A 16,205-nucleotide genomic window follows, 5' to 3' on the forward strand; every position below is an offset into this window, starting at 1 on the left:
GTTAGACTGCCGGTTAGCTTTGGAACTCATGAGTGATTCCTTCACAAGATTTTATGCGGTTTTCTTTACAAATACACTTCTTAATGCGCGTCGGTTGCCGTGTATAAGTACATAACGTGCGACTGGTCTTGGGTTGGCTGTGGTTGTTCCTTCGCGTTTACACTTCAGAATCCCATCATCAACAGTCGACTTGGGCAGCTTTAGAAGTGCAGAAATTCCCAGATGGACTTTTTTACTCAGGTTAGATGGAGTGACTAGTTCACGTACGGTGTCCCAGAGCTCTCCTGACCTACCCGATTGGCCGTTTCTGTTTTTCTACTGAAAATACACTCCCTTTTACTCGTATACTGGCGGGTCCGTCTTTTGATCAGATAACAGTGCAGGAGTGCCACTGGAACCAACTTGTTCGTTGACGATGTTGGGAATGCCGGCACTGGAGACAGATAAACAGGCATAATTAAAACAATTCTCATTCATTATTCCGACGCAGGTCCACATTTTTAATTACATGACATATCGTCAGAGGAGCAGATAGAGGTTTAGGGCACTCTCTTGTCCTAGGGGTGGGAAATTGCCCCTAAAGGCGGAAGAATCAGCAATGATCAACGACATGAGGATGCAGAAGGCAATGGAAACCACTGCATTAAAGACACGTAACGTGTAGCCACAGGACATGTGGCCTGTAATTGAAGAAGTGTCATAATGATCTCTCCATTGGCAAAAGATTCCGGAATAGTCCCCCATTCGGATCTCCGGGAGGGGACTGCCAAGGGGGAGGTTACCATGAGAAAAAGATTGAATAATCAACGAAAGGATAACGTTCTACGAGTCGGGGCGTGGAATGTCAGAAGCTTGAATGTGGTAGGGAAACTAGAAAATCTGAAAAGGGATATGCAAAGGCTCAATCTAGATATAGTGGGGGTCAGTGAAGTGAAGTGGAAGGAAGACAAGGATTTCTGGTCAGATGAGTATCGGCTAATATCAACAGCAGCAGAAAATGGTATAACAGGTGTAGGATTCGTTATGAATAGGAAGGTAGGGCAGAGAGTGTGTTACTGTGAACAGTTCAGTGACTGGGTTGTTCTAATCAGAATCGACAGCAGACCAACACGTCAACGATAGTTCAGGTATACATGCCGACGTCGCAAGCTGAAGATGAACAGATAGAGAAAGTGTATGAGGATATTGAAAGGGTAGTGCAGTATGTAAAGGGGGACGAAAATCTAATAGTCATGGACGACTGGAATGCTGTTGTAGGGGAAGGAGTAGAAGAAAAGGTTACAGGAGAATATGGGCTTGGGAAAAGGAATGAAAGAGGAGAAAGACTAATTGAGTTCTGTAACAAGTTTCAGCTAGTAATAGCGAATACCCTGTTCAAGAATCACAAGAGGAGGAGGTATACTTGTAAAAGGCCGGGAGATACGGGAAGATTTCAATTAGATTACATCATGGTCAGACAGAGATTCCGAAATCAGGTATTGGATTGTAAGGCGTACCCAGGAGCAGATATAGACTCAGATCACAATACAGTAGTGATGAAGAGTAGGCTGAAGTTCAAGACATTGGTCAGGAAGAATCAATACGCAAAGAAGTGGGATACGGAAGTACTAAGGAATGACGAGATACGTTTGAGGTTCTCTAACGCTATAGATACAGCAATAAGGAATAGCGCAGTAGGCAGTACAGTTGAAGAAGAATGGACATCTCTAAAAAGGGCCATCATAGAAGTTGGGAAGGAAAACATAGGTACAAAGGAGGTAGCTGCGAAGAAACCATGGGTAACAGAAGAAATACTTCAGTTGATTGATGAAAGGAGGAAGTAGAAACATGTTCCGGGAAAATCAGGAATACAGAAATACAAGTCGCTGAGGAATGAAATAAATAGGAGGTGCAGGGAAGCTAAGACGAAATGGCTGCAGGAAAAATGTGAAGACATCGAAAAAGATATGATTGTCGGAAGGACAGACTCAGCGTACAGGAAAGTCAAACACTCTTTGGTCACATTAAAAGCAACGGTGGTAACATTAAGAGTGCAACGGGAATTCCACTGTTAAATGCAGAGGAGAGAGCAGATAGGTGGAAAGAATACATTGAAAGCCTCTATGAGGGTAAAGATTTGTCTGATGTGATAGAAGAAGAAACAGGAGTCGATTTAGAAGAGATAGGGGATCCAGTATTAGAATCGGAATTTAAAAGAGCTTTGGAGGACTTACGGTCAAATAAGGCAGAAGGGATAGATTACATTCCATCAGAATTTCTAAAATCATTGGGGGAAGTGGCAACAAAAAGACTATTCACGTTGGTGTGTAGAATATATGAGTCTGGCGACATACCATGTGACTTTCGGAAAAGCATCATCCACACAATTCCGAAGACGGCAAGAGCTGACAAGTGTGAGAATTGTCGCACAATCAGCTTAACAGCTCATGCATCGAAGCTGCTTACAAGAGTAATATACAGAAGAATGGAAAAGAAAATTGAGACTGCGCTAGGTGACGATCAGTTTGGCTTTAGGAAAAGTAAAGGGACGAGAGAGGCAATTCTGACATTACGGCTAATAATGGAAGCAGGGCTAAAGAAAAATCAGGACACTTTCATAGGATTTGTCGACCTGGAAAAAGCGTTCGACAATATAAAATGGTGCAAGCTGTTCGAGATTCTGAAAAAAGTTGAGGTAAGCTATAGGGAGAGACGGGTCATATACAATATGTACAACAACCAAGAGGGAATAATAAGAGTGGACGATCAAGAACGAAGTGCTCGTATTAAGAAGGGTGTAAGACAAGGCTGTAGCCTTTCGCCCCTACTCTTCAATCTGTACATCGAGGAAGCAATGATGGAAATAAAAGAAAGGTTCAGGAGTGGAATTAAAATGCAAGGTGAAAGGATATCAATGATACGATTCACTGATGACATTGCTATCCTGAGTGAAAGTGAAGAAGAATTAAATGATCTGCTGAACGGAATGAACAGTCTAATGGGTACACAGTATGGTTTGAGAGTAAATCGGAGAAAGACGAAGGTAATGAGAAATAGTAGAAATGAGAACAGCGAGAAACTTAACATCAGGATTGATGGTCACGAAGTTAGTGAAGTTAATTCTGCTACCTAGGCAGTAAAATAACCAATGACGGACGGAGCAAGGAGGACATCAAAAGCAGATTCGCTATGGCAAAAAAGGCATTTCTGGCCAAGAGAAGTCTACTAATATCAAATACCGGCCTTAATTTGAGGAAGACATTTCTGAGGATGTACGTCTGGAGTACAGCATTGTATGGTAGTGAAACATGGACTGTGGGAAAACCGGAACAGAAGAGAATCGAAGTATTTGTGATGTGGTGCTATAGACGAATGTTGAAAATTAGGTGGACTGATAAGGTAAGGAATGAGGAGGTTCTACGCGGAATCGGAAAGGAATATGTGGAAAACACTGATAAGGGGAAGGGACAGGATGATAGGACATCTGCTAAGACATGAGGGAATGACTTCCATGATACTAGAGGGAGCTGTAGAGGGCAAAAACTGTAGAGGAAGACAGAGATTGGAATACGTCAAGCAAATAATTGAGGACGTAGGTTGCAATTGCTACTCTGAGATGAAGAGGTTAGCACAAGAAAGGAATTCGTGGCGGGCCGCATCAAACCAGTCGGTAGACTGATGACAAAAAAAAAAAAATTGTCTTGACAGCTCGTCTTGTCTGTGTCAGAGCCTTATATCAGCGTGCTCTGATTTCGGGTTCTGACGAAGGAAAATCGGGCAGCTGACGCAGGTACCTAGATCTGAAGATGACCCAGTTATATCGAAACATGTCACGCAATTAAAAATGTGCCACTGGGACTGAAGAATAATTGACAGTTGTTTTAAATATCAGTACCACTGCTGGTTCTCTCGGGATGAATGTGTTGGCTGTAGTGGAAATACGGATATCTTTTTAGATATTTTTGTTGTCTATCCAAGTGGGCAAAGTCAGGCACTGTAGAACAATTAGGTCTTTTGAGCCAAGCACCTATAGTGGACATCAGCACGAATGAACTAACTTTCAGCACTGGTAAAAACATACAGAGACAGGAAGGAAGATAGTTTGTACACAATGCTTCCAGTTTGAATTATTCGAGATGCGAGTGCCATACCTGCGACGCTGGAAGCCGTAGTTTTTGTCCTAGATACGCAATCCAGCTACGTTATAACCACTTCCCTGATGTCTTTAGTTTGCCGGATGCCACACTTATCTTCGACCAGTATCTCTTAAGTTTTCCTCTCTCTCTCTCTCTCTCTCTCTCTCTCTTTCTCTCTCTCTCTTCGACAACAGTGTAATCAGCAAACACCTCGAAATTAATTCCCTGAATGCAAATTCCTTGACATTAGCTGCGTTAGGTGTAGATCTATTACCCAGTAGTGACACACGGAAATTTTTTCTGGATCGGGACTCGAACCTGGATTTCCAATTTGTCACGAGCAGTTGCCTTAACTACTTCGGCTATCTGTGCATGCTCTCCACCCTAGTGGACTATGAGATAAAGGGATGTGGACAGTGTGACGTATCGAAGCTTTGGTCGGCCCAGGGAGCGTGCACAGGTAGGCACAGTGGTTAAGACGACAGCTCGCGAAATGCTGGAAATCCAGATTCGAGTCCTAGTCCTGTACAATTTTTATGTGTCGCTACTGGGTAATAGGCTAGTTGGCAAATTAATTTGGAAGTATTTCGTACAGCTGTGGATCGTGCACACTGTCTGTTTGTTAGACACTCATGTGAGTAATCAGTAATTTACAAAATCGAAATGTCATTTGATCGTCCAACAACTCTTACATATATCCTTTCTTGTCGTGGTCCCTAGTGTGACTATCAATTATTGGAAGTAGGCTATTGTCGGAATGATACGGAATGGAATTCTTCGACACACTGTAATGGTACTTGAATTACGTAACCATTACGGCAGCTCACCTGAACCTCTCGATACCAGCAATATTCTACTGTGTTTCTGTAAAGTAGTTAACATGTTTCTGAGACAACATTCAGATTTGATTTCATTGATGTAGAGGTACTTTGATACATCGATATGTTTATGTTGCAATGATATAATTCTTATGTGTATTCTTTCTTTTGTCACTATGATCTTTGACGTACTTGTAACTCTTGATTTTAGGGCGCGTAAGCGATTATTAGTTAGTTAGAGTGTCGGACCTTGAGAAGGTCAAGTCTTGGACGTTATGTTGGAGAGACGCATATTGGAGTCAGCTTATAAAATGTGAACTTTAACAGTGAGGAAGATGTTTTCAAGTATGTTTTGTATTGTGAAGTTATGTTTTGTGTGTTGTGTGATATTGCAGCGAAAGTAATAAAAAAGAAGTGAAACTTAAATTCGGAGTGCTGTTTACTTTTTTACATCACCATTGTCCTGCAAAAGTGTAATCTTCAGGAATTGTTTGTGAAACACATGTATAAAACTTTTGAATATAGAAAAATAAAACCTAGGCCTCTTTGCATCCGAGCTTGGAACCATAACCACCTAGATTTTCGAAGATTGAGCCATGAATTTAAACGAGACCAACGTGGGAAACATGAAAAGATGAGTGCCTATTTATCCATTATTACATGAAATGACTTTCTTAACTGTGCTCTAATGACATCTGCCACATAATAACTTTGTTGTTGCCCGAAAATGCAGTATTTATCAGCGTGAGCAACACCACAATCATTATTAAATTGTGATCTTTGTTGTGGTAGGGTTGTTAGAACACTGAGCATCAGTTAAGAGAGTGTGTTGGAGAAAATTGTAGTAAAGAAGCTAATAAAACTAGAGCGGCCACTGTTGGTGGAAGATGAATAAAACCAGGATATGCTCATGAAACGCTACAAATTACTGACTAAACAAATAAAAGCAAGAATGAGAATGATAGAGCTGGGAACCCAGATGTTTCAGAATAAAGCCAGATCAGAAAGGATAAGAGGTACTGGAAAATGGTATGTTAATAGGAGATTTTTAAACTTCTTCCAAGACCCGGTTGGCACATTTCTTATTTCATAGATCTTTAACGCGAAAAATATACTGTCCTGTAACTCAACCCAGTTTTAGTGACTTTCTAAGAACGTCATCTTCTCCAGGTGGCGTATCTCTGTTCGAACCATTCAACGGTCTTCCCAATGTAATCGCATAATAGTACCCTGTCACATATTCCTTGGATGTCAAGAACCTCTCTTTTGCTGTTTTGTCTGAGACTAACATGGTGAGACAGCGGCTGTGTACAATTAATGTAGGGTAGTTCTTACACAGAAGAAGACAGCAACCATCCAGTATTAATCCGGCTATTTATTTAAGTAAATAGCGCCTTAACCGGTTTCGAACTCAGACAGGAACTGTCGATGACATGCCTCCCTCAGGCAGCCCAACGGTTATTACTGCAGTGGATGACCGCTACCTACGGATTATGGCTCGGAGGAACCGTGACAGCAACGCCACCATGTTGTCACAGTTCCTCCTTCGTGTTATGACTCAAACTGTGCGCAATAGGCTACATGATGCTCAACTTCACTCCCAACGTCCATTGCGAGGACCTTCTTTGCAACCACGACACCATGCAGCGCGGTACAGACGGGCCCAAAAACATGCCGAATGGACCGCTCAGGATTGCATCAGATTCTCTTCACAGATGAGTCAACGAGTCAATGGTAGGTGACATGTTTGGAGGCAACCCGGTCAGGCTGAACGCCTTAGCCACACGGTCCAGCGAGTGCAGCAAGGTGGAGGTTCGCTGCTGTTTTGGAGTGGCATTAAGTGGGGACGACGTACGCCGCTGGTGATCATGAAAGGCGCCGAAACGGCTGTACTATACGTGAATGCCATCCCCAGACCGATACTGCAACCATATCGGCAGCATACTGGCGAGGCATTCGTCTTCATTGACGACAATTCGTGCCCCCATCGTGCACATCTTGTGAATGACTTCCTTCAGGATAACATCGCGCGACTAGAGTGGCTAGCATGTTCTCCAGACGTGAACCCTGTCCCAACATGCCTGAGATAGGTTGAAAAGGGCTGTTTATGGACGGAGTGACCCACTAATCACTCTGAGGGCTCTACGCCGAATCACCGTTGAGGAGTGGGACAATCTGGACTAACAGTGCCTTGATGAACTTGTGGACAGTATGCCACGACGAGTACAGGAATGCGTCAATGAAAGAGGACGTTCTACTGGGTATTAGAGGTACCGGTGTGTACAGCACTCTGGACCAGGACCTCTGAAGAGCTCACTGTATGGTGGTACACCATGCAATGTGTGGTTTTCATTAGCAATAAAAAGAACGGAAATGATGTTTATGTTGATCTCTATTCCAATCTTCTGTACAGGTTCCGGAGCTCTCGGAACCGAGGTGATGCAAAACTTTTTTGATGTATGTAAGAACTTAAAGCTGCTACAGCGGAAAAGTGGAAAAGTTAAGCAAAAATTTAGTACTCATAATTTGTCTCTGACGAACCGCAGCGTAAGGAGCCTAATTAATAATCTCTTAAGAAATTTGCCTTTATCAATGTAAAATCCTAACTGGGGCCATAGATCTAGCATCTAACTGCAGCTAGCTGAACCACTGAATGAAAAATAACAATTCCAAGAGGTACATGATCGTCATGGGTTCACGCAACGCCTTAGGAACTGCTCTCTACGAATAAATTTTTGTGAGTAAATGGACAAACTTTCATATCAGTTGACTCTTTAAAACTAAACCGTTGATCACTGAACTGAAAATACATCATATACTCCCAGTAACATTGTAAAAATTGCGCTCCAGGGAACTAACTTTCGTATTTATTTATCGTATAGCACTGCACATGAAACGCAATAAAAATTATAACAAAGAAAAAAAAAGACATTAAGACAAATGATACAGTAAAGTAATAAATGTTATAAGATGACGTCCAGTCTCAGTATCCAATCGAAATTTGATAGTGTAGTCATTGAAAAAGTCATTTGGCTCACCCACGTTGGCTCTCAGTCTATTCTCGGCAATCTTCCCGATAGTCTGGGTCAGTGCTCCACAATCACAGCTTGGGTTGGACTGCTTACCCCCCTTGTGCAGGTTGTAGCTTACACTCTGTGTCCTGTTTGAATATGATTCATAGTTTTCGCGTCACTCCATGGGAGTTCAAAACGCTTGGGCGTGTAAAGATGGCGCTCTTCAGATCGTGCATTCGTAGTCCAGTTTTCACGACATTCGCTGTCAGTGGTGAAGTTTCTACCAATAAGCTGTTGGATCAGTCACAGAGGTGGATTTATGGAACGAAGTAGATTCGTTGTCAATCCGGGACTATCTTTGTGGATGGGTCGCTGAAGATTATTCATCATTTTTGAATATTCTTTCAAACGGGATTTCTTGTCTTCTCAACAGAGAAGAAACTACGTCACAGCAATGGAAATCAATATAGCGGGGTAGTTCTCATACATCATATGCTAATTTTCTTCTTTCTATTGAGCTGAGTCTCTATTCAATTTATGTGAGAGATGTTCAACCACACCGGTGCTCAATATTCAGTTACAAAAACCACTAGAATGAGCGCAGCACTGCAGAAATTCTGTATAACATTTTTCTATGTGTTTATTTTCCAAGAGGTGTTTTAGAGATGCTTCCTGAAAGACAGTTTCCTATCAGTAGGCATTCCGAGATAATTTGGGTGACTCTGGTAGGGAAGCGCTGTGTCGTTATACGGACTTCCAGTTTATAGTCTACTGCTCTGTTGTTTAAGAGGAAAGTAATGATTTAGGTTTTAGGAAGACCGGGTATGAGTTTCCACGTGACTACTAAACGAAGATTGACTCTATTACAAACAAATCTTAAATGCCTATATTTTTTTTAAAAAAAAAAAAAAAAAAACGTCCGCAGCTGTCTTATGCAGTGACTTCTAGCGACTGACCGGCGCCTCCACCGCATCCTCTTTAGTTACTCGCATACTCCATTCTGCAGAACGCGATGCTATGTGGCAAATCGGACTTTCTTTTAAAGTCTACACATAACTTTTTTTTGTTAAACGTGCTAATAAAAGCAACTTTTCCCACTTCTCAGTTGCTCACTATCATCAGAAATATTTTAAGATTCAGTATCTTCTGTTTTACATTTTGAACTAATATTTTAGTGCGGAACAAAATAATGTAGGGGAAAGATGCCTTAATTGCACCACTTTTGAGGTTTTATTTATTGTTGCCTAAACAGTACGTTACAAAATTATTTAAACGATGTCATCCCCAACTGGATGATGCTGTTCTTGGTATCTAATTTAAAGAATGGAAATTCTAAGAAAAACAGAGACACTACACACTCTTTTCCATTCGCATGCAAGGGGTAAAAATTCGGAACATGGTTCAAATGGCTCTGAGCACTATGGGACTTAACTTCTGAGGTCATCAGTGCCCTAGAACTTAGAACTACTTAAACCTAACTAACCTAAGGACATCACACACATCCATGCCCGAGGCAGGATTCGAACCTGCGACCGTAGCGGTCGCGCGTTTCCAGACTGTAGCGCCTAGAACCGCTCGGCCACCCTGGTCGGCTTCGGAACATGACTTGTAACTTGTACCAGTAGGTGAGTAAATTTTACCACCCTTACAAACTATATATTTGCGCTTGAAGATATATCCTAGTCAAAGTTTAAGGAAACACTCCTCATTTTAGTTCTTACATTGCTATTTGCAGGCATCAGAGTACAACTTTTTCACTTGTTTCCTCACCTCTTCACACTTTCCATGAACCTACTTTTTGTACTTCACGGATCTGACCATTTGTTCATTCCATCCTCCTCGTACAACTCACAATACCATTCCGCTGTTTTACGAATGAGTTTCTGCTGTAGCTTCTCTACGGAGTCTCCAAACCATTTCATTTACCCTTTTTTTTGCACTGAAATTATGAGGTAATCCGTTTTTTTTCCGCACTGTCGTGCGTCCGAAATGCATAAACCAGGCGTCATCTCTTCGAGTGGACAAATACGCCCTTTTAATTCATTTTCAACTTCGTCGTAAAACACTTTTTCTGCGGTCAAAAATCTTTACATTCCTGTTTGGATTTATTTTGATTTTTACTTTTATTTCCGGCATGCCTCTTGTTAGACACATTTTATGTGCGTGTATATTCATTTCATCTGTGATAACTATTTAGATATACTGCTACAGGTAAATACTACTCATCTGTGCGCCACACTCCATAACGTCTTTCTGTTGTTGTGTAATACAAAATACTCATTTCATTAGTAACTTAAGACTGAGAACGAATTATAAACTTCGCATAATCATCTATTCTATATATTATGTGCACGTATAACGCTAAAATCATTTTTTAAGACTTGCTGTAAGTACACGTTTTTTAAATTGTCCCAGTGTAACGAATACGATTCATCACTATCTGAAAATTAAGCTTATTTCACGTGTATTAACTCATAAGTAAATTATTATGTTGCCACTTACAATATAAGAATAATTCTCTCCGCCACGTACACAAGAAATAAGATGAGAATTACAAAAAAATCAAGCTGTCTTCAGACGACCTGCTCCTCAACAATTGGGCACAGCTGACAATGTGAGAGCAGGAAGCACGTAATTCACGTCGGGTACCGCAAGAGATACAAGGTTTATTGAAGTACTATGAATTAGGACCGCTACAATACTAAAAATGATTCACAAGTTTTCAAAGTTCTATATATTACATAGTATTACATGCACAAATACGACCGACGTGTGAATAGAACCGTAGATCGAAGGAGTCTGCATTGTGCCCACCTCATGGCTTTATGAGTGCAATGCCTGGTGACAAAGCAAGGAAAGACATTTTGTGTTGGAACACGCGAGTTGTTTATCTGTTACAACAGTAAAGCGTGGATCAGAAGTAATTATGGAAAAGAACCGCCTCTTAAACAGAGCATTGTGCGTTGGATCGAAAATTTAAGGACGCCGGTTGTCTCTGTAAACAGAAAATCATCGATCGTCCAAGTGTGCCAGAGGCAACCGTTGACGGCGTGAGAGAGAGAAAGTGTGAGAGAGAGACAGAGAGAGAGAGAGAGAGAGAGAGAGAGAGAGTGAGAGAGACAGAGGGGGCGGGGGGGGGGGAGGCTGGGGAGAAGGAAAGTTCCGTTCACAGTCCAAAAAAGTAAACGGTCCGCGTAGAATGGTTCACATTGCCCTGAGCACTATGGGAGTTAACATCTGAGGTCATCAGTCCCCTAGAACTTAGAACTACTTAAACCTAACTAACCTAAGGATATCACACACATTCATGCCCGAGGCAGGATTCGAACCTGCGACCATAGCGGTCGCGCGGTTCCAGACTGAAGCGCCTTGAACTGCTCGGCCACCCCGGCCGGCGGTCCGCGTAAGCCATGAACTTCACCACAGCAAATTGTAAGGCAGTTGCATTTCAAATCGTGTCGTCTGCAGCTCGTGCTACTTGTAAGACGAACATCCGCACCGTTGCAATGGACGTGGTGGTGAAGATGATGTGGCTCTGTTCCTTCGTTCCCCTCCCCTTTCACTCAACCCCCAGCCAGATCGCCTGATCTAACACATTGTTGTTGATTCGAGGGATGCTGACTCGGAATGGTAAGTCCGCAACTGTATATTTTCCTAACACGTTATGACTTTTTAAGGACCGTGTTTACGTACCCTCAATGCAAAAAGGACTGGAACAGCTCAGAGAACGCCGATGCTGCTATGATGGCCATTGACTGGGTGTTACTAAGTAAGGTATGGAACTCACTTGACAAGCCCTTGGACGTACGTAATGTGACCACAGGGGATCTCACTGAACATTTCTAGAGTGTAAAATAGAACTTGGTGAGTTTATTGTTGTGTCCATGTAACTACGAGACGAAACAGCGATCGTCTGGACATAACTGTGGGTTACTTGATTGCTCTGGAAGATGGAACAGCTGTCATTAACTATTAAAACATCACTAGATGCATTAATTAACAAATTGTTCACTTGAAGTACAATGTTCAACATTTACAAAAGTACATTTCCACCTGAGACTTGGGTAACTCTTTAGTCCCATTCGATGATGTGGAAACGTCCCCTTAGAAAAATTTATGAATGACTGTACTGGTAAACTTCTACGTTATTTGATACAAAGACAGCTGAGTAAAACTGAATGTACTCAGACAGTTCTCTCTTTACTTATCCTGATCATCACTAAACTGACACACAATAATTTTTAGAGCAACACAAACTGACTTTCAAAAATCCCTACAAAAGAATAGCCCTGACTAACAATAACCTATACCTTTCATGAATCACTTACCTCACAAAAATCTTCGTTACTCGAACTACTGCAATACAGCGAGCGCCAATACTGTCAGCTAAATAAAAGATTCTAACTACTGAAGGCACTAACTACTGATAGACGTAGTTAGCAAATGAAAGATTTTGACAGAGAACAAACCTTAATAGTGTTCAAAAGTCATAATATGTATACCAGTTCATGACATCCAGTCTTACAAATTTCCTTTTTCTAACGGACACACGTCCAGATCGTCCGCTCGTAGTAAACCCTCAAATCTCTGGCATCTCTCTCCCCACATCCACCACCGTTGGCGGCTCACTTCCAACTGTCCAACGCTGCGCGCTGTTCACATCCAACTGCCCAGCACTACACTAGCGAATATTCGAATAATGAGTCCAACCAGCCACAGACGGCACACAGCACAGTCGGTGATTTTCATACAGAGCACTACGTGGTGTTACCAATAAAAAAACCTAAACAGCCTACTTACAATGTTCACTGATCCAGCTGACTTTACGAACTGGGCGAGAGAGCTTTCGTGCTCATCTCTGTATTGACCTCCATGCAGGGGTGCTGCTGTGGTCAGGGAGAGGACGCGTCTTCTTTAGCCTGTACCATTCGCCTCTTAGCGAGACGTCTCTAACGTCTGTGTTATTAACACACATTACCGAATCTGTGTGGCAACGCGATGTCCGGACGATACGCAGTTCACGCATAAATCATATCTGTGCATGTAATACCGCTTAAAATATAGAGCTTTGAAAACGAATCCATCATTTATAGTAGGCCGGTATGGGTAACTCTGTCTACTTATACATACATCTACATCTACATACATACTCCGCAATCCACCATATGGTGCGTGGTGGAGGGTACCTCGTACCACAGGTAGCATCTTCTCTCCCTGTTCCACTCTCAAACAGAACGAGGAAAAAATGACTGCCTATATGCCTGTGTACGAGCCCTAATCTCTCTTATCTTTGTGGTCTTTCCGCGAAATATAAATTGGCGGCAGTAAAATTGTACTGCAGTCAGGCTCAAACGCTGGTTCCCTAAATTTCCTCAGTAGCGATTCATGAAAAGAACGCCTCCTTTCCTCCAGAGACTCCTACCCAAGTTCCTGAAGCATTTCCGTAACACTCGCGTGATGATAAACTCTACCAGTAACAAATCTAGCAGCCCACTTCCCTCAATCCGATCTGATAGGGATCCCAAACGCTCGAGCAGTACTCAAGAATAGGTCGTATTAGTGTTTTATAAGCGGTCTCCTTTACAGATGAACCACATCTTCCCAAAATTCTACAAATGAACCGATCCGCCTTCCCCACAATGCCAATACATGCTTGTCCCTCTTCATATCGCTCTGCAATGTTACGCCCAAATATTTAATCGACGTGACTGTGTCGAGCGCTACACTACTAGTGGAGTATTCAAACATTACGGGATTCTTTTTCCTATTCATCTGCATTAATTTACATTTATCTATATTTACAATTAGCTGCCATTCCTTACAATAATCACAAATCCTGTCCAAGTCATCTAGTATCCTCCTACAGTCACTCAACGACGACACCTTCCTGTACACCACAGCATCATCAGCAAACAGCCGCACATTGTTATCCACCCTTTCCAAAAGATCATTTACGTAGATAGAAAACAACAGCGGACCTACCACACTTCCCTGGGGCACTCCAGATGATACCCTCACCTCCGATGAACACTCACCATCGAGGACAACGTACTGGGTTCTATTACTTAAGAAGTCTTCGAGCCACTCACATATTTGGGAACCAATCCCATATGCTCGTGCCTTAGTTAGGAGTCTGCAGTGGGGCACCGAGTCAAACGTTTTCCGTCCGAGACCCTTCATCCATGGTTCGCAAGATATCATGTGAAAAAAGGGCGAGTTGCGCTTCGTAGGAGCGATGCTTTCTAAAGCCGTGCTGATGCATGGACAGCAACTTCTCTGTCTCAAGGAAATTCATTATATCATTATATTCGAACTGAGTATATGTTCGAGAATCCTGCAACAAACCGATGTTAAGGATATTGGTCTGTAATTTGAGGATCCGTCCTTCTACCCTCTTTATGTACAGGCGTCACCTGCGTTTTTTTTTTCAGTCGCTCGGGACTTTACGTTGGGCAAGAGATTCGCGATAAATGCAAGCTAAGTAAGGAGCCAATGCAGCAGAGTTCTCTCTGTAAAACCGGATTGGGATCCCATCAGGACCTGGCGATTTATTTATTTTCAACCCATTCAGCTGCTGTCCTACGTAACTGGTATTTTATAACGCTTGGGAGAAGGCAAGGAGAAGCAAGTTTTCTAAATACCTCACTAAAGCAGAATCTGGAACTGTTTGTTCCCAAAAGACCGACTTTTTTTTTTTAATTTTACGCCACGGCAGTCTCTAAGTGATAGATGAGTGTGTAAGGAAAGCCAGAGGAACTGGGAGAAATGGAGATTGTCTAGCGGCCAGCGGGGGTGGGGGCTTCTATTTGATGGGTGGCGGTGGCCGGCCGGGCGGGCGCGTCCCCAGAGCGTCCAGGCGATGACCGCGGCAGAGCCTTCAGCCAGTCTGGAGGCGGCCGCGGGCGCCGATGCATCACACAATATGGGGGCGGGGTGGGGCGTCGCGGCAAGGCGGCGCGACTGATGCGGCCCCTGGGCCCGGCGCCGCCACTGTGCAGCCGGCTATACATTTCAATCTGCGCCGCTGTCAGCGCGTTCCGCAGAGACGTAAAAAACAGCCGCGGGGCGGCGCGGCGCCGCGGAGGACCATGAGAGCAGGGAATGGTCAGCGGCAGTCGCGGCGGACGCGTGTGGCAGCCGGCGTCCCGCCAGACCGCAGTCAGCTGCTCACCGGGATCGAACCAACTCATCACTGGGTGACGAGAGGAGCATGTGCTCTAACTGTGTAAACAATATCCTGCATAAAATCTGCTTGTTAATTTCTGTGAAAGGTTACTAGTCCTGTGCAGTGCGCATCTACTCTATCTGATCAGAAGCATCACCTGTGAGAGTGGTTTGATAAGTTCGGTAAATTTCCATGAAAGAACAGAACATTAGTGCCTTCATGGTTAGTAAGCTCGACTATTCCAAATATCGTGCAAAGAACTTAAACAATGCACAGCGTACAGTTCATTGTTGACAGCTGTCTGAAATGGTCAGTTGTTTCGACAGCCACGCAAAATGGAGAAAACCTAGTTTCGTGCTGTTATCTTCATTTGGAGGGTCCGACCGCCGCACAGATCAAAACCTAACTGGATGAACTTCACGAGGTCTCCGCACCAGGATTAATGAATTTAAACCCGAATGGACAAGCACTTAAGTCGAAGCGCGCTTCGGCCCTCCAGTTGAGGTCATCACAAAGGAAACCATTGGCAGAGTCCATGGCATGGTGATGCAAGGCCGCTGAACAAAAGTTCATAATACCGCTGATACCATAGGCATGTCAACCGAGCGAGTGTGTAATATCCTGCACGGAGAATTGACTATGACCAAGCTGTGTGCTAGGTGGGCTCCAATATTCCTCATAGTCGACCAAAAGCCGATTTGTGATTGTTGATCAAACCTGGATCAATTAGTTCATACTAAAGTCAAGATGGCAGTAAAAATGATGGACAAAGGCATAGAACATTTTTTTAACTGGTAAGGTAATAGCCACGGCTTTTTTTGTGCTTTTTCACCAGCGTCATGCACCATCCCACACATCAGCGATAACAGCCGCTAAAATACATGTAGTGGGCTTTGAATTGGTTCCTAATCCACTCTATTCATCAGACTTAGCCCCAACTGACTTCGACGTGTTCCCTAACTTTAAACTTTGACTTGCTGGGAAGAAATGAAGAACTGATAGTTGCAGTCATGGAGTATTGTGCAGAGTTTGACAGATCCAATTTTTTCGATGGGATGAAAAAAAATGGCTCTGAGCACTGTGGGACTTAACT

Source organism: Schistocerca americana, chromosome 5, assembly GCF_021461395.2.
Source record: "Schistocerca americana isolate TAMUIC-IGC-003095 chromosome 5, iqSchAmer2.1, whole genome shotgun sequence".
Classification (NCBI taxonomy): domain Eukaryota; kingdom Metazoa; phylum Arthropoda; class Insecta; order Orthoptera; family Acrididae; genus Schistocerca; species Schistocerca americana.